Genomic DNA, 24,050 nt, shown 5'->3' on the forward strand with positions numbered 1-24,050 from the left:
CAGGTTGCTTTTCGTCCCAAATGCGGCAATTTTGCTTGTTTACAAATCCATTAAGTCAGAAATGAGCCTCATCGTTGAACAAAATTTGACTCGAAACGTCGGATCTTCTTGGAACTTTGCAAGAACTCATAAAGCGAAGTGCTTTCGCGTGAGAAGGTCTAGCTTGGGAACTTATTTAAAGAGAAAACCGTTCAGACCAAGAAGCTCCGACAGGTTAAAACCGAGAAAATGTGTATTCGAGCGTTTTTACCGTGAGCATATAAATGTAATTTTCAAGTAGTCAGTGGCAGCAAGAGTGCTTATTCCAATTTGTTGTCGAATACTTCCAATAGATATGAAAATAACTGCACATTAAACGCGCATTTGAATGCTTTATGAGAAAACTAACTTTTTATTGCCATAACATTTGCTTTGATAATTTAAAAAACAACAACAATTTTCATCTTTAAAAAACCATTCGCTGCTAGTGGAGCTGCATAATTTAACAGTTACTTTCTGTTTATGGTAAGACAAATTAGTAGCCACAAGTCGCCTTTGTGGGTAAGCAACACGTCTTTGGCCCATTTGTATGCCCGAATAGTTGTTGGTGCTTACTGAAAAATAAATTTAAGCCATTAAACTCGAGCTAAGCACCGCCGCTGGCGCATTCAAATGCGTTTCTTATCATTTATTCCACTTGACGACAACTAAAACCACAATTTTACCGCTTTATTATTGTTTCATAGTGTGAATGTGCGCATAAATCACCAACACTCACCGCAAGCGGCGCGCAACGCAACCGAAAGCCAGCAGCAGCGGTGGAGCTGGGCCGTTGCAAGTGGAATTTCAATTTCGAAGCGACTGACCAAATGCAATATGATAATCGCGGTGCTCAATGCGCCGCAAAAGGCAATGTGCAACACACACACACGAGCGCAGGTGTGTGTATGACTAAAATATTTTCATTAGTTTGTAAACATGCTTATACATATGTATTTGTATGCGAATGTTTGTGTGTGTGTGTGTGTGCGTGTGTCCACTTGTAACTGCTCGTTTATTGGTGCCACAATTTACATTAATATTATTGTTGCACGTCCGCATCAAGTTGACTTATGAGCGCGTCAAAAGAAGTGTGTGTGGTGTTGATTGCGCTCGTTGGCACTGTTCTTGTTTGCCGCGTTGTTGTTGCCGTTGTTGTCACTGTTCTTGTTTGCCGCGTTGTTGTTGTTGCTGTTGAGTGGAATATTGATTGCAGTGCGAGTGGAAATTTATGCAGTTGACCAAAGTTGATTGGCGATCAAATTCAATCAGTACAAATGAGGGGCTTGCCCGCTTGGCTGGGCGACTGTCTCGCCGCTCGTCGCAATTAATAATGTCAACAGTATGTACAACAAAATCAATAACAACAAAAATGACAATAACAACAACAGCAGCAACCATAGCAGTCATTTGACTGCCCGTATTAATAACAAATAATGTGGTCAAAGGAGAAAAGGGCCGGAGAATGTCTTCTTAATGACAAGCATTCGACAGCAAGCGAACAACAGCAACGACAATAACTACAACAACTACAAAAAAATGTATTGCGTAGAAGATGTACACCAAAAAGCGTTTCGGTGCGGTCGGCCAAATGAGGAGAGCCGCTTGACGGCCAGCCAACTAATTGAACCGGCTGCTGAGACTGTGGCCGCACCACCCCGCCGTCGTTCAGTTCATTAATGTGATTGAAATATTTTATTTTTATTAATCGCTTTTTTCTCATTCTTCAGCTTGTTTACTTGTATGTTCTTTATCGCTGTTGACAATGATCGATTGTGTAATGCCCCAACCCCCGAGCAGGCCCGCTAGCGGTTTTTAGGTTAACTGCGTAATACGAAAAGTTCTCGCTCCCTGCCTGCTTTCCCCCCCAAAATACAATTAACGTAGAAAGCCACAAAAAGCGCAGCCTCAAAGCGAGGGTGCCGGGGAGGCCGGAATGGGGGGTCGCGCGCTGAAAGCTGTTGCGACAGCCAAAATATGTGTGCGGAGAAAGAGTTCAAAAAGCTGACTAGAGCGCGCCTTGAATTGCGGCGAAATGAAATTGATATGGCAGCACAGCGTGAAGATTGATTTTTCGGATTTACTTTAACTTGCAACATGTTTGTGTACGAGCTACGCGCTACGTGCAACAGCAAGCGCTGCCAGAGCTCGAGCGTTGTGAGTTCGTGTTTGTGTGAGCCGGCGCGTTTGCTTGGCTGTGCGCGTTCCCAATCGTTAGTGGGTCATATTTAAGCAGCGCAAAGTGGAGCAAAATAAAAAAAATTTGATAGAAGAAGAAGCATCTAAAAGCAACGAAGTCAACGAAGGGAAACCACTCTAAAATGCATTTCCAGCGCAATAAAAGCCAAGCCGCGCCACAGCCCGGTACATGTGTGTGTGCGTGCGTTGCATGCCGCGTTAATTTGCCACGTCGATAGCGGAGGCAGGGGCGCGCCGCGTACATCAGGCTGTCAAACCTGCAGCGTGACACTGATTGGCGGTTTCAGTTTTCATTACTAAAACACACACACACACCCACACCATACAAATATATAATAAAAATAGTGTTGAACACAAAACCCTTGGAGTGCCATGAATATTTACACACACACACCACCAAATAATGTGCCACAAATCATAAAAGAGTAAAGCGGTTATCTGCTTTGTGTGTCTGGTTGAAGATCATAAAATCATAATCAATTTTCGAGCACACTAAATATTTTTACAGTCATTGTTTTCCCACTAAATTTTAATTTGGTGTAAATTTCAGTCTGTTAGCAGCGCTAACGGTACATAAATATTAGTATTTTCATAGTTTCCCCCACAATAAAATGGATTGTTTTCTAACACCACAACAAATTATGTTAATTCGTTGTAATTTGTGTGTGTTTTTGTTATTGTTGTTCGACGGTGTTGTTGGCGTGTCGGCGTAGCTGTCGTTGTCACTTGATGGATGTGAGTGAAACTTCCGTGACGTATCTACATGACATCTATCATTTATGACATTTGTGTCGACATTTTCGGTGACATCTGATTATTTACGATTTAGCGTTGATTTCAATTAATGATTAAATTTGTGCTGATACCAAAGCAGAGCGGCTGAATGAGTGCGTCGATGGATGGATGGTTGGTGGCTTATGGCGCTAAAAAGCTCTTGGCATAAATTTCAAATCAAAAATATAAAGTAGGAAAAATGTAGTTATGACCTGTTAAACACATTAATACACATTTCGAGTATACACATTAATACCCGAAAATGATTTAGAGCTTTAAGTTTTTCAGCTGAAAAAGCTTCACTCAGCCCTTTATCGACCGGTAATATTTTTAATTATTTTTGTTTGGTAATATTAACTGGTCAATTGAAAAGTCCTCGGTCTATCATGAGCTGCCTAGATGTCAGATTTATATCCGCATCTATGGAAGGTTAGGGCTAACCTAAAATCATATGCCCAATTTTAGAATGATATTCCGGCCAGGTATTGCAGCTATGAATCACCGATTAAGAAAAAATTATTGAAGAATTTTCTACTACCGGTAGGTCGGCTAGTTTGTGTGGTAGCTATATTTGTGGTACTTTCCAACCTGAACAAAAGCTCCAGTTATTGTAGCGCTACCTTGCACAATAAACTATACCACAGTTCGAGCAGATATCCTGACAAATAAAAAACGTTTTCTATACAAGGGATTTATTTTAATGCATCAGTTTATATAGCAGATATATGCTTTAGTGGTCCGATATCGGCAATTTCGAAAAATTTTCAACTTCAAGGGATGAAGAAAACGTGTGCAAGTTTTCAGATCGATATCTCAAAACCTCATGGACAGAAAGACATACAGACAATTATCTGGTCTTTCCACAGGAATGGAAGTCTTCCTCTTTCTTTGCTACCCCACGCGGGTACTGCGTGGAATACTCTCAGAGCTGGAGTGTTTTAATCCATTCGGACGACATTACCTAGCCATTGCGTAGCCGCTGTCTTTTAATATGATGAACTACGTCAATGACGTCGCATATCTCGAACAGCTCACCGTTTCATCGACTAAGAGATTCGCCGTTGTCAAAGTTCCATCAATCTTCCGCAGAACCTTTGTCTCGAAAACTCCTAACTTGTCTCGCTGACTCACCAGAAGTTATCATCGTCCATGTCTCTCTACCACATAGCTAGAGAAGGATGATGAGGGACTTGTAGAGTTTGGTCTTTGTTCGACGAGAGAGGACTTTATTTCTCAATTGACAAATTCAGGCATGAGCACACCACATTTAAATTCCAATCGTCGGCCATGCTTTCGTCCAACCATATTCTACAAAAAAGCTGATGCTCCTTATCAGTTTTTCACCGCCTTGTATGCATAGATCGGTCCGAAATCTATCGGTCCTTGCTGCTCCTCAGACGGGTAATTGCTATACGAACTTCTTCATGGTCAGGCAATGAAAAATTCGCTCCATCGTCATCGATGGGGGGTCATTTATAGACATACTATACTTTACAGGGTCTTCAACGTTTGTCCTTGGTTGGTACAAACTTTGTATCAAACTATACCCTTTTCAAGGTATAAAAACTGTGAACTCTTTGGTTGGAAGTATTTAATGTAAAACGTCAAACTGGCCAATAAACTCGAGTTTACGAAGCATTGTAATACTTTATATATATTTTACTGTATTTAAGCTTCTCTCGAAATAGTATTTATGTAATTGTGTAGTCCCACTATTAATAAACCAACTTTAATTAAAAATAACTACTGAATTGTCATATCATAACTACCTACCTACGTACACACATATGCAGCTAAAAGCACAAACACCTCCAGCAACGACGTAACCGAGAAAATAATTCATCACCGACAACTATTCTTCACCTGTCATCCGTTTTCGTTGCGCCCAACGAGCCGTGGCTTCCTATCTTCGATTGCCACTTTTCTCATTTCACTATCAGGTTTTTTCACTTTATCGCCATTTTGCGCTCGTTTATTTACAAGAAAAACAAAAGCCCCAAACACAACAACAATAAATGATTGTAGCGCACTGAGAAAACAAATATTAAGCGAAGATAAAGCAAATATTACACGAAACGAGAAAAAAGCGCCGACCAGCTGGGAGACAGATAAAAGGCGGACCAGCTCCAGCAAATGAGCGATAAAGATGCGAGGCTGCGAAGTCTTGGCGGGAAGGTGCAGCATGAAAACCGGTGCTAGTTGTGCGAGCAAGTGAGCAAAAAGCACAAACCGGACTATTTGTCACCGAGAATGAAGCCATTTATTATCCATCATAAAACTTATATTTATCGCTTAATATGCGGGCAGTGGCGCGACGGCCACGGCGAAGCCAAGAGTGATGAAAGCGACATACACTACAGCTTGGCAGGCAGGTACATATGGGCGAGTGTCGCCCGGTGGTTGGCAGACAGCTGCAAATCCCACAACGGAGGCGTTGAAGGCTACAAATCCTGTTGTCACAGGCACGCCAATATACACTCACACACGGTGGCAAGGTACACCGATAGACTAATGGTTGCATTGGAACTGCTGCAACTTGAAGCTTTGGGCCGCCTGCCAGCGCTTGAATTTGTAGGCCTTTCGCGTTGGATACAAACACAAATGGTTGAAGATGTTTGCTGTGGTGTTTGCGTTGCATCGCTATTAATAAGGATTAAGGCGATATAGTCCGAATTTGCAAATTCGCAGCAGTGTTAGGACGTGAGGCATGCCTTGGCTGAATCTAAGTGTGTATTATATGCAATAACTAGCTAAATTTTCAATTTGACATGTGCATAAGAATATTTATTGTCTTCGAATACATTTTATTAATAGTTGCCATATTAAGGAAATCAGGAAAATTGGTATAAAATTCCATCTCCTTTGTCCAACATTTTAATTATGATTACTTCTGAAATAAATTTCAATAAAATTGTGTCAAACGTGTATATTTCATGAGTTCAATCCATCTTTTCTAAAAATATTCTGAAGGGCTGCTGTGCTGTACATTGACTAGGAACACGAATCTCTGTGGAAGCTATTTTCAATGTTTGCTCGAGAACGACTTCTTTAATTAAGAATATTGTTGCCATACATTTGCCTCTAAAATACTTTACAACCCCAGAATTTTTACTTATGTTACACTGATCAGATTCTGTAGACAAATATTTGATATTTCTTGGAGATCTTACTTCTGGAATCCTTTCGAAAGGTATTATGATTGATAGTCTGTATACTCAGCGACAGTCAAGTGGCATTTAAATCGATCTCTGCACATGAGATCAAATCACTATTGGTGCGGGAGTGTATAGAACGACTGAACAATATATTAAATCGTAACAAAGTGTACATTATCTGGCTGCCCGGTCACATAGACATACCCGAGAATAAACTGGCTGATGACCTCGCACGCTCCGCTGCATCTACCAAAATGGTAAGACCAAAACCTTTCATCGCAGTTGGTCCCCATATCATAAACAAGCTACACCGCAGGTGGATAGGGAGGAGTACTAGCAACATCTCTAAGGCAAGTGCCATACCAAGTTGCTAAAGGTTGGCTACGACCTTACAAGGCTTAAACTTGTAATCAACCTCCCAACCCCAAGGGACCAACTCAGGCTTCTTGTCGCCTTTTACACTGGCCCTTCCTCAAAAACCAAATAATAGTAATCTAGGCCTAGTAAGTATAGCTGGAAGTAAATCCCTTTTAAAGAGAAAACTTTCACAAAATATTTGTTCATTTTATCATTTTTCCTAAAAGCCTTTTTGTTGTATTTTACGCCACTGTTCCTCTGGCCACCACATACTCAGGCATTTATGGACGTATGAACGTTTGGAGAAAACCGCAGCATATCTGCCGCCATTGTTGATGACGGCTTTAGTAATCCCGTTGATGTAAGATTCCATTTTTCTTCGGCCGCACCTTTGTCAGGCAGCGCGGCGCGGCGCGGCGTAGGCCGAATGCTTTTCTGACACGAGGCATACAACATCATTACATATTTGAAGGAAAAAAATCGACTCTTCCACACACACGCGCGCATCAGCACAAATCTCTTGGAATTTGCGTCGACAATAAATCACCGAAAGCAAAAACAGCAACAACAAAAAGGGAAAAAATCAGACGAGCGCCTAAGTAAGCAAGTGAATGGCGTTGCAACATGGGCTGGCTGCCTGGCGATTGACTAGCAGACGCAATGCCGCCACCGCGCCGCGGCTTTCACGACTCCACAGATAAGCGACTTAAACTGATAAGAAGCGAATGTACGACAACAAAGTGTAAGACAAACAACAACAGCAAATAAAAAACGCACGACAAGTGTATCAGCAGCCGAGTGAGCGCCGTCTGCGTCGCGGCGCGCGTTGAAAGGAAGAAAATGAACTGGAATGTCGCTGATAAAGGAGACAATGGCAAACGGAGTGGCCAACAACAACAACAACAAGAACAAGGCGTACAAACGACACCAAAGTGGACTGATAGCATCAGTGCTGCCGCCGCAGGAGTCTGCTTTGGCGGTGCGGCGGCGCAGCAAAGACAATAAAGCGCAAATATTAAGCACAAATAAATACAAACACACGCACAAACGCGCACGTACGCCAACACCCGCCAGCAGTCACAAATAAAGGCGCGGAGGCCTATTTTCGGCGCAAGCTTTAGTTATGTAATTTAAATCACGCGCTGCTCTACAAGAGTGTGTGTGTGCGGTGTATCGCTTTATATGACAGCAACAACAAATGAGCAATAAAAACGCAGTGCAACATCAGACTAAAGGCGACTTGCTGGCATGGTGGCACGCAACACGCACCACTTTGACTCTGGCGGCAGAAGCGCAACGTGACCTGTGTTGCGCAGCGGCCAACGCAATAAAACACGCCGAAACTGACAAAAATCCGCTGCAGAAATAAATTACGCCGCTTATTCCCCAACAATTTTTATTCGTTTTGATTTACGCGCGCATCAGCGGCACATAACAGGCAGCTTTATGTTTGTATGTAGCGGCGCGCGACATCTGTGTGCCGCTTGCCGCTTGATCCACATATGCCGTACGCCGCACACGTTCAATCTAAATTTCAGCTGAAGCGGCGGCACACAATGGACCACATACCCAGACATGCCGACTGATGGCAGCTGCTCCAGCGCGGCGCACTTTTCCCGCCCCGCTGCCTGAGAGAGGGGTTCGACTGGCAGTGACTGCTGCTTGGAGCCCAGCGCTGCATGTGTGTGCCGCGTGTGCGCAAAACCAACAAATCACACATTCACAAAAGAATTAATGAAATTCTTGTAATAATATTTCACCGCACCACTTTGACTGCGTTTAATCCTCCGCACGCCAGCTCCTTGGCGACGCTTGTTCTCGTCTCTCCGCTACGACGAAAAATGCAAGGAATTATTCTCACAGCGCTGTCATGCCCCGCACACACACTTACACACAAAAGCGTACAAGACAAATGTGCAAATGTCACATAGGCCAATGTGCACTCACTCACACACACGCATACATATCTACACAAACTCTACGTGAGCGCCATAACTCCACTTGAAGCCGCCAGTTGCCAACTATTTCATACATATTAGCTGCCCGTGTGGTGTTGCTCCCCAGCGCTGGCCCGGCTATGGCTTCTGTCAGCGACAGCCGTCAAAACACCACAGAAATAAATAAAACTTAGTCATCCTCACCGTGGTCCTCCCGGTATCCACATCCACACGCTCTTTTATTATATTCGACTATGTAGTTGGTTTCGTTGTCATTGTCGTTGACAACATGTTGCCCCAACGCGGTCGCATATAAATTTGTCAACAACAACGCGTGCTCACCGTGTCCACCAGTATCAGTCGCACCGCACAAAAACGCTCGCCCAACAACAAAAAGGGTGCGGCAGAGACACGGACAATCATATGCGAGTCCCGACGTCAGTGCGAGCTACCATTTCTAGTGGCGACTGACAATGATATACTTGTGTCTGAAGGAGCGGCTGTTGATCGCTGATTTGTTGCTGCTGAAGGAGCCTGTCAAATATACACATATCTACTTGAAATGAGTATTGCTGATATACGAGTACATACTAGAGTACCTGTGTCAGAATAGCGGTACAGTGGTAACGCTACCGAAGAAAAGCTCCACAAAAATATTTTATTTTAGGCTATTTTATTTGAGACTATTAAGAAGCTTTTTTGCAACCGTGATAGCAGAGAGTCCAATTAATATTTCATTTATACGTTGTCTTATTCATAAATTCTTTTTAGGTTCTTTTTTGATAATACAGGGTTTGTCTGGAAAGTAATAGGACTGATTTTCTTCCGTCGCGACTGTACTTCGGAGCGGGCGTTTCTAGCTAACGAAGGTGCAGCTGGTCAGTTGTCTCCGAGCGCCTGGAGAGACAGGACATACAAGTCGAAAATGCAGCGTTCGTTAGAGTAAAGATACGGGATCCAATTCTGTGTGAAACTCGGTAAATCTGCGACAGAGACGTTTGATATGATCAAGTAGTCTAACCCAGATGTTGCTTTAGCAAGAAGTGGAGTGTTTCGGTGGCACAAGGCCTCTTTGGAGGGCCGGGAAAAGATCGCTGATGAATGAGCAAATCCGGAACGATGCTCATTGTCCTTTTTGACATCAAAAGCATCATCCATCATGAATTTGTTCCTCCTCGACAAACCGTCAACGCCAAGTTTAACGTGAAAGTCCTTAGAAGATTCAAAGGAAGAGTCCGACAAGACTTCGCAGCCGATTGGAAGTTGCACCAAAACAACGCACCGACTCACACCGTCTTTCTTGTGAACAGTTACCTAGCCAAGGCCGGAATTCCAACGTTTCCGCAGCCGCCCTAGAACCCAGGTGTGGCTCCCCGGACTTTTTTTGTTTCCTTGCCTGAAAAGACCGATGAAAGGCAGGCATTTCGAGACGACAGGGGGAATCCAGACAGAATGCACTTCGGCTCTCAAGGCTATTTCGGATAATGCCTTCCGTGACGCCGTCAATGCTTCTAAAAGCTTTAATTCAGAGGCGAATCACCAGCATAATTCTATATATGATTTCATAAAAACCAAACGGTCTGATCAAAATCAAGACAAATAGATTTTGTTTTATGCTATAAGAAGTTCATTGCGAGGGGACTGAAATTCATATAGGGACGGATAACAAAATAGATTTTTAAATACTGGAAAGATTAAGATTTGTAAAAAAATTTCAAAACATATTTGATTCAAAATGTTAACTAAAATTCAAAAGCTATTTTCAGACAATTCTTGGTCGCCTAGAATAATTCCCCAGAAGATGGTTCAAAGTTTTACTAGGAGATAACAAATAAATTTCCAACTAATTTCAAAGAAGTGAAGGCGTTCTAAGCGAAGCCACTATCACTTCAACGTTTGAGCGAGAGTTCTTGTCCCGATTCAGCAACTGAAGACGCACTAAACAATTCTCAAGAAATCAAGCAGTACGAACTCATTCCATCACGAATAACAAACACATCAGTTTCACCGAATCACTGTGCCTCCAACAAGAGGGCTATGTATTTACATAGTCACTCCAAGCACTGGAACCCGGTCCTGTAGCCAACAACAACAACACTATTGATGATGACAATCGCACACTTCTCAATTTGTACTAATTAATAATTTAGTTGTTGTTATTGTAGCACATCTATGGCTGGCCATATTCGACAATTTGTCGACGGTATACATATGTATATATGTAGATGTAGGTATATTGTACATATATGTAGATATGTATACACAATCGTTATGAACCCGAGTTTGCGGTCTTTTGTTTCCACTGGCTGATGATGAATGCTTTATTGGCTATTAGTAAACATTTAAGACTATGCGGGCGTAACCGGCGCGACAAGAAACATACGAACAAGTCACGCGAGACATTACAACAACAACAAGCAGACAAACAAACACGCTCTAAGTTATAAATACAATTCAAGGAAAACGAAATTCTTACGAGAAAGATAAACGGCTGAAGAAGAGCCAGCTGGAAAGGGGCGACTGAGAGATGTGGGTTGAAGGTGATGAGAGCAAAGGGAATGCCACAGATAGAGGTGTATTCTGTGGAATAACAGTGACAAATATGGCATGCCATTGAAAGCGACTGTTGTCGAACTGGGTGATAAATTTATTCGTGTGTGTGCATGCATTTCGTTGTATCTGCTTTCTGGGTACTCGTTACACGATGATACGTTTTCGATAAGTTTTCGATTAGGTGTACAGTAGTTATGAGAAAAATGGGCCTGGTTACTAGAGTGTGCGTAGGGAAAGTAATGGATATCACCTTCCTTGCGTGGAAGTAAAAGAATAAAAAAATAGTTATCACGTGATATTCTCATTCAATATTTACTCATTAAGAGGTAGGTGGTCGATGCGCGAGTTTTCTATAAGTACTGTCCTAATTAGGTTATTGGTCTTCACTTTTTGTGAATATTAATTATATCTATTGACCTAAATAAGTATTGGAATTTGTTTATAAATGATTGCCAGTCTAAGAAGCCAACTTGAAACTTGTTCGTTAGCAAAGATCTCCAATTCAGAGAGTAAAAAAACAACATCAATGATAAGTTTTGTAAATAAATTTTGGTCGTTGGGTCTCTCTTAAGAACTTTCATAATAAAATATCTAATGTTCACATATATTGGGATCTGATCATTTTGAGCAAACTTATCGCAGTAAAAAAGTCTTGCTAGGTGAAAACAATACTATATTATCATAAAAACTTCGTGATCCGTCAGATAAAGTCAGTTTAAAGAGTTCTCTACCAAAAAGCCTTGGATACCAAAATATTTATCGAGTTACTAAAAAATACTCGTGAATAAGTGATTCTTTCACTTTTATCCCAACAATGGTACTCACCACATTTGATTTACTTGTGTCGATAGCACATCAGCTCTCTCACGATTAACAGCTTTGTAGCAGTTCAATAAGTGAAATTTGTTTACCCCGCAACCCGTGGGACCCACGTACACATTTATCGAAAGATGCTATGAAGATTGTACGGATTGTTGAGTGCGTGTCTGTAATGGTTTTGAAGGCGGCAAAAACAAATGCGAATTGATTTGATAAGAGCGAGAGCGAAGATAAAAACAGCCACAAACCGATGAAGTGCAAAAATGGCAAGAGGAAATTGGCTTAAAAGCACACACACAGATAAAACATGTGGCGCTTGTTTATAGAACAAAGAATGCTGGAAGACAGTCGATGCGTGCCACAGCTTTGTGGTGTGTGTGTGTGCAATAACGTTTGCCGTAAGCGACTGAAGACACAATCACGCAAACAAGTTGCCGTTAATGGAAATTGCCTTTTGGTTTTGCGAACGCGCTAAGCTTGCGTAAGATGCGTTGAAGCGCCGAGCGAAGCGCCACACGCAGTGGCAGGCACAGTGGTTTCGGTGGCAGGCATGTTTGCGTGTTTGCCGACGCCGGTAATGTGGCAAGTCAACTTACACGTACGACAAATGTAAGAGCCGCAATATCGAGAGCCAACAAGCGCACACTACAAACAGCAAAATCAACGCTAGCAACAACAAGCGGTTGAAGCGATGTGCGAAAGCCACCAGCGGCTGATGCCAATCGAAATGGTGTTGATGTCGTGGCTGTCGCTGTCAGCGTTTGCTCCTGCCGCCTGCCGCCTGACGTGTAAACAAACATTCCGCCGATTGTGTGTGCGTGTAATTGGCGAGGAAATGCCCATTTGCCACACGCTTCCGTTTACATTGGAATCGAAGGTTTTGCTGCCGCTTTTTTATGCCTCTACCTTCTTAAATGCAGGCATTTTTTCCTGATCCCGAAATATGAGGGCCGACAAGAACAGTTGTTGAATGTGAAAATGGGAAAATATAAATGTAAAAGTATTGATTTTTTAGGTCATTATAGCTACCTTAAAGTCCTAACCATATTAGTGTTTGTTAAAAATAAATTAAAAAAAATAAATATTGAGGCCGCTAGAGAATTATAATAACCTAAAATATAACGTATTTCTCAATGAGTCCCTTTTGAGGTCTTATTGTAACCAAATTTTAAGCAACAAGTTCAATATCACACAGAAACCTAGCTAAGTCCCCTTGAAATATTCTAAAAAATTCAAAATAGTTTAGTTTGCTTATACTACCTGCTAACCTGTCTTTAGGTTACCTAACTTGTAACATGATGTAGGTAGGTAGGGCTCAATTACTGGCACTGGCCATTTTGATGCACTAGTCGTATACCTTTTATATTTGCTATCACGTTTCACCTTCTCTTTTAAACCATTTTGAGGTTTCGATGAAGCTACTTGTGTCTGATATGCTTTTTGTAGACATCCATTCAAGGTTTGGTGCTTGATGAATTCCAAGTATTTTGTGTCGAATCTGTGATAGCGCTGGGCATTCACAGAGAAAGTGGAAATTTTTTTCCTTGTTCCCTATTATTGTGCTGGCTTGGCAGATTTTGTTGTAGGGCATACCCTTTTTTGGACGCATATTCTCCATATGGCCAGTGCCTTACTTTTCCTGGACCTATTTTATATGTCGTTAGTTCTTTTCTTGTTATATGTTGGCCATAATTGTTTAGTTATGTTGCATTTTGTTATGGTTTTCCACCTGTTACTTGCAGCTTGTTGAAATTGTCTATTGGTCTCTCTTTTGATCGATCCTACCGGACTTGGTATTAGCTCTGCCTCCGATTCGTTAAGGAAAGCTCTTGCCTTTGCCAACTCATACGCTTTTTCGTTGCCGAAAACATTCCTGTGGCGGAGAATCCAGTTCAAGTCTAGGTGGAGCTTGTCTTTTATTGAGCTCAGTGCTTTCTTGCAATTGATGATTATGCTGGAATTTGTCATGGGCGAAGACAAGGCCAGGAACGCTGCCTGGTTATCTGTAAATATTGCTGTTTTACGTATCCGCTCGTGGTTTTCTAATAGAGCTTCGCAGACCTTTTCCTTGGCCAGTACTTCTGCTTAGAAGATGCTAGCCGAGTTCGGTAGGCGAATAGAGAGAGAAATGTGTAACATGAAGAGTCTGGATTTTGTTTCAAGGTTTTTATATCATTATAAATACTGAGAAACTAGTCCAAAATCAAAGTCTTCTCGAATAACCCCGCCGGTTTGGTTTACGTAGATAATGCCATGTAAAGCCAATATTCCACGATCCTGGTACATAAAACCGAAAAGTGCTCCTGAAAATTCAAGAGGACTTCACGAACAATCACTGTCGTTGGAACTCAATCCAGACGCTCTAATGCAAATGCGTAGCCAAAGTCAAACTAAGAGTATTATTTCAAATATTTACCGTTATTATTATTGTTGCGTGTGTGTATGTGCTTGCTGTGTTGCTTATAAATGCTAATGATCTCATTGAAGCGCTTTTGTTGCATCCTTAAACAGGCATAAACACACACACATATACACACGCACAAATGAAAACACAAATTATGGCAAATAATGCATTTGGTGGTAATTGAAATTTAATTCAAGTATTGATTTAAAAAATTTGCAAATTACCGAAATTGAAGGGAAATTACCAACAATTCAAAGCGGAAAACAGTCGGAAATTATGCAATTACAATTCCGGCTTCGTTGCTGCTTTTCGGCTGTGGCTGTTATAACTGTTGTAACTGTTATTGCTGTCATTATTGTTGGGCGCACAAAAGCTTAGACAGACTGTGAGGCCTACTGTGCGCAGACACTGCATTTCAGCACACTGAATAACTGTATAGTAATCAAATAATGGCATTGTGCGGCAGCGAGTGCGGAAATTTCTGGCAAACTATTTTACACTTTGCAAAACAATTAAGACTTTGCTAAATCTTTCAAACATACTAACTATATACAAATTATTATACACTCGTACATGAGCGTGCGGAGCCTTAATTGCTTTGGCATGCATTTATTTGCACTTGTCGTACATGAAATACATAGAAACTCGTATATATACATATGTATATGATGCAAACATTTGAAAATGCAGTTCGATGCAAAATGTTTATTTATTTATTGTAGAGTAATATATTATTGTTGCATAATTGTAAACGAAAACACACACATTTAAGTTCATAGTTGATTTTCATTAATGAGCAAGAAGCTTAAATATGCGAAAATAGTTGCAATTAGCTCTTTAAATGCCTATCATAAAGAGAGCGAACAGATTTTTTCCTTGAAGTAATGGTTATTTATACCGTTAAACATGTCATTGGGGATTTTTTATAACAGTTTGCTGGAGCTAGAAGAAATAAAACTTACTTAGTAATCTTTTCATGTGAAGACTAAAAATTTAAGTATAGAAACTTGCTCTGCATTAAAGCGTTTTGCAAAATTGAGGTAATCGAAAATCGAGTTTAAAAAAGAGCGGCTCAATTGAACGAATCGGTACAATTCTTCAAAATCTTTCAAAAAAAACCCAAATGTGGCCTGTCGGGCGGCTGCGGAAGCGTTGGGATGCCGGCCTTGGTTAGGTCGCTGTTCACAAGAAAGGCGGTGTAAGCCGAGCGTTGTCATGGTGTAACTTCCAATCGGCTGCGATGTCTTGTCGAACCCGATTGATCGTTTGAGTCTCTTGAAGAAACGCAAAACTTGGCATTGGCGGTTTCTCCAAGAGGAAAAAATTCATGGTGTACGATGTCTTTGTTGTCAAAAAAGACAATGAGCAACATTTTCACTTTTGATTTGCTCATTTTCATCATTTTTTATGCGAGAAGACGCCGGAATGTGCCACTTGGAAGACTGCCTTTTTATCTTTTTATCAGATGTACCGAGTTTCACACAAAATTTAATCGCGTGCCTCTGCTCTAACGAGCGACGTATTTTCGGCTTGCATCACTCACAAAAACACGTCGCGCAAAAATGTTTGTCCTGACTCTCCAGATGCTCGGAAACAACTGACCAGCTGCACGTTCGTTTGCTAGAAACGCCCGCTCCAAAGTACAGTCGCGGCGGAAGAAAATCAGTCCTATTACTTTCCGGACAAACCCTATACTTTTCCAATAACGGCGATATGGTTTCTAAGTATCGTCTCGGCCATTTCTAAAATATTTACGATTTCATAGTGGAAAGATACATATATTTTATTATCAAAATAATCGTTCTTAATCGTTCTCCAATGGCAACTTTTCATGTGCTTTTGCAATTTTATGGGCGAAATAATCGTCCACATGTGCTCGCTATTCGTCGAATTGTTGAAAGTTTTGATTCTATCTTTTATTTAGGTAATGTTTTGCTGAAGATCACAATTTGTCGACTCCAACAAGTACTCAAGAATAGGGACTGTCTCAAAACAACAGCGTGGTGGATTTTAAGAAAGGATTTGGGACGCAATTGGAAGAAGTTGATCTTGACAACAATTGTTCCAACAAGACGGGGCTACGTAACTTCTACAAATCGTGTGTTTTCACATGAGGTGTACCCAGTATCAGGTCTGCTTTCGAGACTTGTTAAAACTCCCGCTAACATAATTCTTTATAAGTAAAGCGTGTTCGTCATGAATAACTCAACACCCACTTGAAAAATTCCGATTTATTGACGACATTAAAGTTGTTGAAACATTCGCAGCGGTTTTAATGAGGCATTTAAATTACCTCGGAGTTAAGAATTTAAATTGCGGAAAATAGCAGATAAATTCAACAAAAAGCCAAAACGCATCATTTGCAATGTTCTTTTGTGCTTTTGTATATCGACACTCACACATACGCTTATCAATTAATATTTTTGTATTTGAAATAATTTTACATTTTCATCCTACAAGGGCAGCTCAACGAATATTTTACCCAAACTATTAAGGCTCAACAATATTCCAGTTTTGCAGGTGAAAAGTTTGAAATGACGCGTGTTTTTATGAAGTACAAGAAGATCCGACATTACCGAGCCAAATTTTGTTTAGCGGCGCCCATTTCTGAGTCAATGGGAATGTAAAAAATCAAAATTACCGCTTTCGGGACGCAGAGCAACCTGACGACATTGAAGAGCTGTCATTTCATCCAGAAAAAAACACGATCCATATTTCTTCAAAAATGATGCCGGTGAGAACGCAATCGTTATCGCGCTATGATATCCGACTATTTGATGCTGAAATTAAAGCTCGTGATCTCAGCGACATTTGTTTTGACAGTTTCCATACATCGCATCAATCAAAGGATTCATTGAGAGAACACTTAGTTGGATAGATGATTTTACTATCTGGGCCTGCTGATTAGCCACCAAGATCGTGTGATATCACACCGTTTGACTTTTTCTTGTGGGGATATGTAAAGTTTACAGGCTATGCGGACAATCATGCTTCGATTGAGGCCTTGAAGCAAAACATGGCGCGTTTCATTCGCCACTTACCAGTCGAAATGCTCTAATGTGTTATGTAAAATTGGATTCAACAGATGGACCACCTGAGACGGAGCAGTGGCAAATATTTGAAAGACGTAATCTTGAAAATATTAATGCCAAAGAATGGTGTTTCAATTGATAATGAACATTCACTATTAAAAAGTTTTAGTGTTTGTGTTTTTTTTTTTTTAAAGTAGAGCGTCTCGAAATGGATTATAATTTTTTTGATTTTTGGATATGAGTTTATTTTAAGCAAAAAATTTTGCCTCGCTGTCAGACATTTTTTTCGGAAATTCTCCTGGAAATCCGCTAAGGGATCAATGGAACCCAAGACTGTTTACATTACATAGCATTTTTAGTGCCAAATAAAATGCCTCCTCAAACAAAATTCACAAAAAAATAAATTTTCTTGCTTGAAAATGGTTATAACCCCTTAAAATCGTTGCTTAGTTGGCAGCCCTCGTATAGTCACTGGTAAATGGCTTTTGCTAAAAATTCGCTTAATTAAAGTGCACACAAACAGATAATGAATGCAATTAATATGCACAGTAATGATTTGTCTACGTTTGTGTTGGTATGGTGTGAAAAACAAATGTCTGTATGTGCAGCCGTGTATATTTGTATGCACCATATATGATTAAAAGCACAATATTTATGTTACTATGTATACATGTGTATGTGTAAATCATTATGTTTATGTTGCATTCACCGACTTTTACCGTTTGCACTTTGTAGCGCTTAAAGTGGGCAACAAGCACACACATACACATATACACATACAAACATTCATTCAGCCGCCTGCATTATTGGCGATATACGCCTAAATATAATTATGTATATCTTATATAAAATCTCATTTTTATTTTTTACTATCAGCAGCCTTTGTATGTGTACATATGTATGTATGTGTGTGTGCTCATTCATTACAATTACATAAGCATAATTACTTATTTACATAAACCAAATCAATTTGCCTTTATGCTACTCTGTTGGCTAGATCTGCTGGTATTATAATTGCACTTGGAAAAATATATATGGGCATATTGATGGTCACGCACTCAAACACATATATGTACACATACATAAACAGGCTCAAAGGAATTGATGGTACATTTTTAAATGGAACTGCCTTTAATGCTACAATTGTTCCACTTGTTAAGTGATTATAGTTTTTGCACATAAAACCGGAGCAAATAAGTTCCATTTACATATGTACTTCTCATATACTTACACTTATGTGGTCCATATACATACATATGCATATTCATAATTGCATAGTCTGGCTTTTGAGCATCAATTAAATTCATATCCTTGAGTTCTGCAATTTATGGCAGGGCTACTCCCCACTTTCCATATTGATTTTGTTTATTACTGCGAAGACCACATCGAAGAAAGGTTTTTATTGTCCGATTAATAGATCATGACCCGGTATATATTTCTACTCTATTTTAAAATTGCTAGCGGTAACAACCAGTAAACCGTGCTTGAAATTCACCTTGTTGGCATTGGAGAGACAGCAGAGGATCTCAACATCTCCTATGGATCGGCTCAACATATGTATTTTGGTTAATATTTTGGGTATGAATGCTGGACTAGTACGAATAAACCTGCATCTTTTCCAAAATTTCGACGAGTAGAGAGATACTTAATAACTTCGAGAGTCTCAAAAGCATCGCGACGTGGCAGCAACGGTGCCAAACTTCGTCCAAAGAACGTTGGACCCACACACTGATTCCGGACATACATTCGTGAATAGATAGTCAACATGGGGACCTGGACTTCCACCTGACCCAAATACTTAGTGCCCATGGGTGCTTTAGAAGCTACCTACAAATATCGTCATGACTTTAGTCCTATTGTCCGACCGGCACAGAGTACATAGAAGACTCTGACCACGTGTTCTATCATTGCCGTCGGTTTTCAAGTATAAGAGAAAAGCTAAAAGCTACACTAAGAGGTAATCTCACTGTGGAAAATTTGACTGCTCTTATGTGCTCTCTGTAATCCTCTGTAAAATGGAAAGCTGTCAGTGAAGCTCTAATTATGACAAAACTGAGGTATTTACAACAAGCTGTGGGTTTATGAATTGGTCGTTGAAACTGATCAATCTAACGAATAGCGGTCCAAAAATGAGCCAAAACCGAAAAATCTACGTCGAAATTGGTATTCAGTGTTTTCTTTAATTACCGAAGTGTGGTTCAACATGAATTAGTGCCAAAGAGTCAAACGATCAAAAAGAAATACCATTTGTCGGTCTCGAAGCGTCTACGTAAAGCAATTCGTTGTAAACGACCGGATTTGTGGGCTAAAAATTTATAAATTTCGCATCATGACAAAGCCGCATCAAATTGTAGCATAATTGTGATGGACTTTTTGGCCAAAAACGGAAACGAGAGTCATCGCTCAGTAATCGAATTTGCCAGATTTGTCTTCCTGTGACTTTTTTCCAGTTTCGAAACTGAAAATTCCGCGTCGGGAAACCCACCACGAGTTCTCTGAAGACAATTCCAACCAAGGCTTATAACAAGTCTATGGAATGTACTACAACTATACACACTATAGAATGTGTGCGCACTTGGAACGTTTTTCCAACAAGGTTTCAAGGTATTTTATCTCTCAATTAAACGCATGAAGTACAACTTCATTTCCATGCTTTCCACATGCAAACGTTTAACTCCGTTTAGAGTAGTTTTCAGGAAATCTGATCCATCACATTGTCAATCGAGTCACAAAATCAAATTAAGAGCTCCAATTAGCCTTGATATCTAACGCCATTACCAACGTTTCCTTCTACTTTTAAGGTTATGTGCTTCTTTAGTTTTAAATAATAATCAAATGAGAGACAACAATAGTTCCGATAAGACAACTACCACTAATTGCACTACATAAATCTCTGTCAAGTTGAGTTTGTAACGTACATGTGTACACGTCAGGCGGCCGCAAACCAGCCTTAAGGTGAAAGTCATTTATAATAAATCACATTTAAATCGAACCACTGCTGGTGACAGTGCGACTGCACTCCGAAGTCCAATAGGCAAGCGCTCGCCAGAGGCCCGCACGAATGCCTAAAACTGTCTATGATTGCCTACAAATGTACATATTAAATTCCTGCATTCATGTGTAATTGCGTCATACTTCAAACTCTCTCTCGGTCTCTACTGCCGATAACTGTTTGGTGTAGTAAACCACAGTTCGGCCGCTTGGTCAACAGAATTTGTCTGCGAGTGTCTACGAATGTGAAAAGATCGAGTAGTCCCTCACCCAGCCAGCCAATGTCACACATCCCTCTTCCACCCTGCCCTTCCCTGTCCTACACTGCGCTGTCATCGATTGACTGCTCGCATGCAAATTCAAATGCAAATTCGTAATTCTGTTCAATGACATGTCAATGTGGTCACGGACAATCGTCGCGCTACTAGCATATGCCGATTTGTCGTCTATTTGCCAAGTAAATGCCCATGTTTGTTGGTGTGTGCGTGTGAGTGAGGAAAAATATGTGAAATTTCACTTCAACACAAATCGATAAGATACCGTCGGAGCGTTGCGGGGTGAGAGAGCGACAGTCCACATGACCTTACTTTTCGGCTGCGACAGATTCGTTGAGCTCTAGACGGCTTCGCATAGCTTTGCCTGCTCAACTGTCGCCAACGGTCGGTTGAGCAATTGAGGCTGGACAAGTCGACCCGGGGCGCCAGCACATTTTTTACAGCATCGCACATCGCTTGCAGATGACAATTCCAGCGCGATGTACAACGCACTATTGTTCCCAGCAACAGTTAGGTGCTCAGTAATAACAACAACAAAGCAGGCATCCACTACATCTCGCACAGCATAGACAAGGGTTCAAGTACATTTACCGATTGTATTGACGCTTTGATGCACTCCAATGTCCTCATGAGTAGCACGCGTCTATTTGCGCAGTCCTCATGCGGTGGATGCTCGCCAATCCCCCACTCATTTATTCGGACACGTGAGTGTGGATGCGTATGCTGCGGATGAGTGCTTCGGTGTGTCCTAAATAGCTGACGGGTGCAAATGATCACAGTACAAAGGCAGCAACAGCACAGCAAATGGACAAAGCCGGCAAAAGCAACAAAAAGCGAAGCTGCCACCTCGATATGAGTGTATTGGCGAAAAAGCGGAATATGTCTGCTGAACTATGGACAGGGAGTTGAGGTCTTCGACCAGTTGTGTTGCTGCCGAGCAGGAGGGCGGGGAATGAAGGCTTGTTTGCCCACGACAGTTGCAGTCAGGTGCTTCATTTATCATCGCCACCGCTGCTGCTGGAAGCAAGGCCGAAATCCTAAATCGAAAATCTACTTTGGCTGGGCGCAGTGCATGCAGCGCGCCAGCAAGTGCTCTCAATGTGCGGCTCATCTCAGCTTAGAACCACTCTGCTAATGCTAAAAGAGAGCTGTCGGCGTAGAGTGAAGACTTGTGTGTGTGTGTGTGTGTGGCTATCAATGCAGGCTCCCATGTGTGTCACTGTTCAGCTGGTTAAAAGTCTGTTGTGCATGTGTGTGGTGTCGAATTATTTCCAGGGTTCTGAATTCCCACTTACATTTGCATTCGAAAGCATTCCTCTTGTGGCTAAAATTACTGAGGTCACCTTGCTTTTGTTTTACAATCCGACCAAACTAACTTAGGAAATAAGAACACAAATGGCAAGTTTGAAAGATTGCTATTTTGGCTTTGAAGTCAATAATGACAAAATAGCCAGGTATGCACACACACACATACATACATGTAATGTGTGAAAATGTACGTGCGACGAGCACAAATTGAGGCATCACTGGAATCACTGCAATGTTGATTGTTGGTTGGCTTCTGTTTTAAAAAAGGGTTTAATGGAACTGGTGATGGTAGAATTGTAGAAAGAGTCTCTGTGTCTTTTACTTGTTGGGTCATTAAGTGATCCTTGAGAACTGATATTATAGAAGAAGTACACAAGGAACCAAAACTTTCTATAACTTTTAGTCTTTTCAATGTGCGATGTCACGGAAAAAAACTCGAAAAAAGAATCTCACTTGGAGAATTGTGAAGTTTGTCCTAAGGGATCTCCAAACCTACTTGAAATTGATCATCAGGCTGGGTTCGCGGAAGTTGGGCCTATGGAGATGTTTCAACCGCAATCTGGCAAAAGCTGAACAGCTGAGAAGTAAGTGTCTAAATGATTTCACCTCGACTTCTTTAAATACAGTTGACAATTTGCGTCCGACGACATAAACAACCTTATTGTATGTGAACCATTGGTCATTGTCCAGCTAGAATGCCTGCCATGGCGGCGAGATGAGCCTTGCTTAGAGCAAGAGGAGGATCTTTGGCGTTCCAATTCGAGGCAGAAAATCTAGCAGCGGCACGAATTTTAGGCAGCGCTTGCTGAGCTCCCAGGAGGTTGATAGATCAAATGGCAATACGTAAGAGGACAACGGTGTTCCGACTCATTGTCAATCTGCCGAAAGTAAGGATGTCCTCTCAGCAAGCTATTTGATAGGCTACAGTAAATAACGTAAATTAATCCAATAGTTTTTCGAGCTTAGTATTGAGTAATAACAACCAGCTAACATTTTTTATGCAATTACCTAAATAACTGAGGAAATATCTGCTAAAGTTATCGCAGAGAAAAGCCATTAAAATCTTCTTTAATCTCCGCAAAGCATGTAGATTCTATAAATAGCTGCGGTAAACTCACCTAAGAGACGAAGATAACTCCTGTCATCGAACAAACCGTCGACGCACTCGCTACTTGGCTCCCACGTCATTTTTGACGGTCATAACTTCGAAGTAGTAAATAATTTCGTATATCTTGGAACCAGTATGAACACCAACAACAATGTCAGACTCGAAATCCATCGAAGAAAAACTCTTACAGGTGCTACATCGGTTTGAGTAGGCAATTGAGAAGTAAAACCCTCTCTCGACGAAACAATGCCCAATGCTATAAGTCACTTATTTTTCCCGAACTACTATAAGGTGAAAGGTATGGACGATGACAACATCTGATGAGTCGACGTAACGAGTTTTCGAGAGAAAGGTGGTGCGGAAGATTTATGGTCCCTTTCGCTTTGGTAACGACGAGTACCGCATTCGATAGCACCATGAACTACATGAGATATACGACGTCAATGTCGTCGTAGTTCTGCGAATTAAGATACAGCGGCTACGTTGGCTAAGCCATGTCGTCCGAATGGCTGAAAGGACTCCAACTCTGAAAGTATTTGACGCAGTATTCGCCGGGGGAAGCAAACGAAGAAGAAGACCTTTACTCCTTTGAAAAGACCATGTGGAGAAGGACCTGGCTTCGCTTGGAATCTCCAATTGGCGCCAAACTGCGAAAAGGAGGAACGACTGGCGCGCTGTTGTAAACTCGGCTATAACCGCGTAGGCGGTGTACGAGTATACGCCAATAAGGAAGAATAATCTCATTTACGGCGCCTAAAATATCAGTTTATAACACTCGGGATTTAATCATGTCTAGATTAAGTGTAATCTAATATATCTCTACGTGTATAGTATATTATCATATTTCCCGTAGTCACTTTTAGGCCATATGTGTGCTGATGTGCCACCAGAATTAAATAGTAGAGTAGAGAGAGCAAGTAATAATCGCAAGGCACTTACAAAAATTTCCTCATAATTTAGTAAGAATTGGGTCCGAAAAAGTTTGAGTGGAAAAATTTCCATAATTTTTATCAAAAACGAATCAGCAAACTACTCCCAGGAGACGTTGATCCTTTGCCTTTTTTTGAACAACCGACACACACTTTACTTCGTACACTTCTCTGTTAAACTGTTTGCTCAT

General features: G+C 41.0%; 2 protein-coding genes across 16 annotated transcripts in view; one reads left to right on the forward strand and one right to left on the reverse strand.

Annotated features, from left to right (window-relative positions):
• LOC125776569 (putative peptidyl-tRNA hydrolase PTRHD1) overlaps positions 1-17,293 on the forward strand; it is a 169,047-nt gene extending 151,754 nt beyond the window's left edge. The window contains exon 4 of the mRNA XM_049449496.1: positions 17,283-17,293. The gene's annotated coding sequence lies outside the window, so the exon portion shown is untranslated. The remainder of the gene's footprint in view (positions 1-17,282) is intronic.
• Positions 1-24,050, reverse strand: part of LOC105225810 (collagen alpha chain CG42342) — a 208,451-nt gene that overhangs the window by 150,082 nt on the left and 34,319 nt on the right. The gene's annotated exons all lie outside the window — the stretch shown is intronic.

This window comes from Bactrocera dorsalis, chromosome 2 (assembly GCF_023373825.1).
Source record: "Bactrocera dorsalis isolate Fly_Bdor chromosome 2, ASM2337382v1, whole genome shotgun sequence".
Lineage (NCBI taxonomy): Eukaryota > Metazoa > Arthropoda > Insecta > Diptera > Tephritidae > Bactrocera > Bactrocera dorsalis.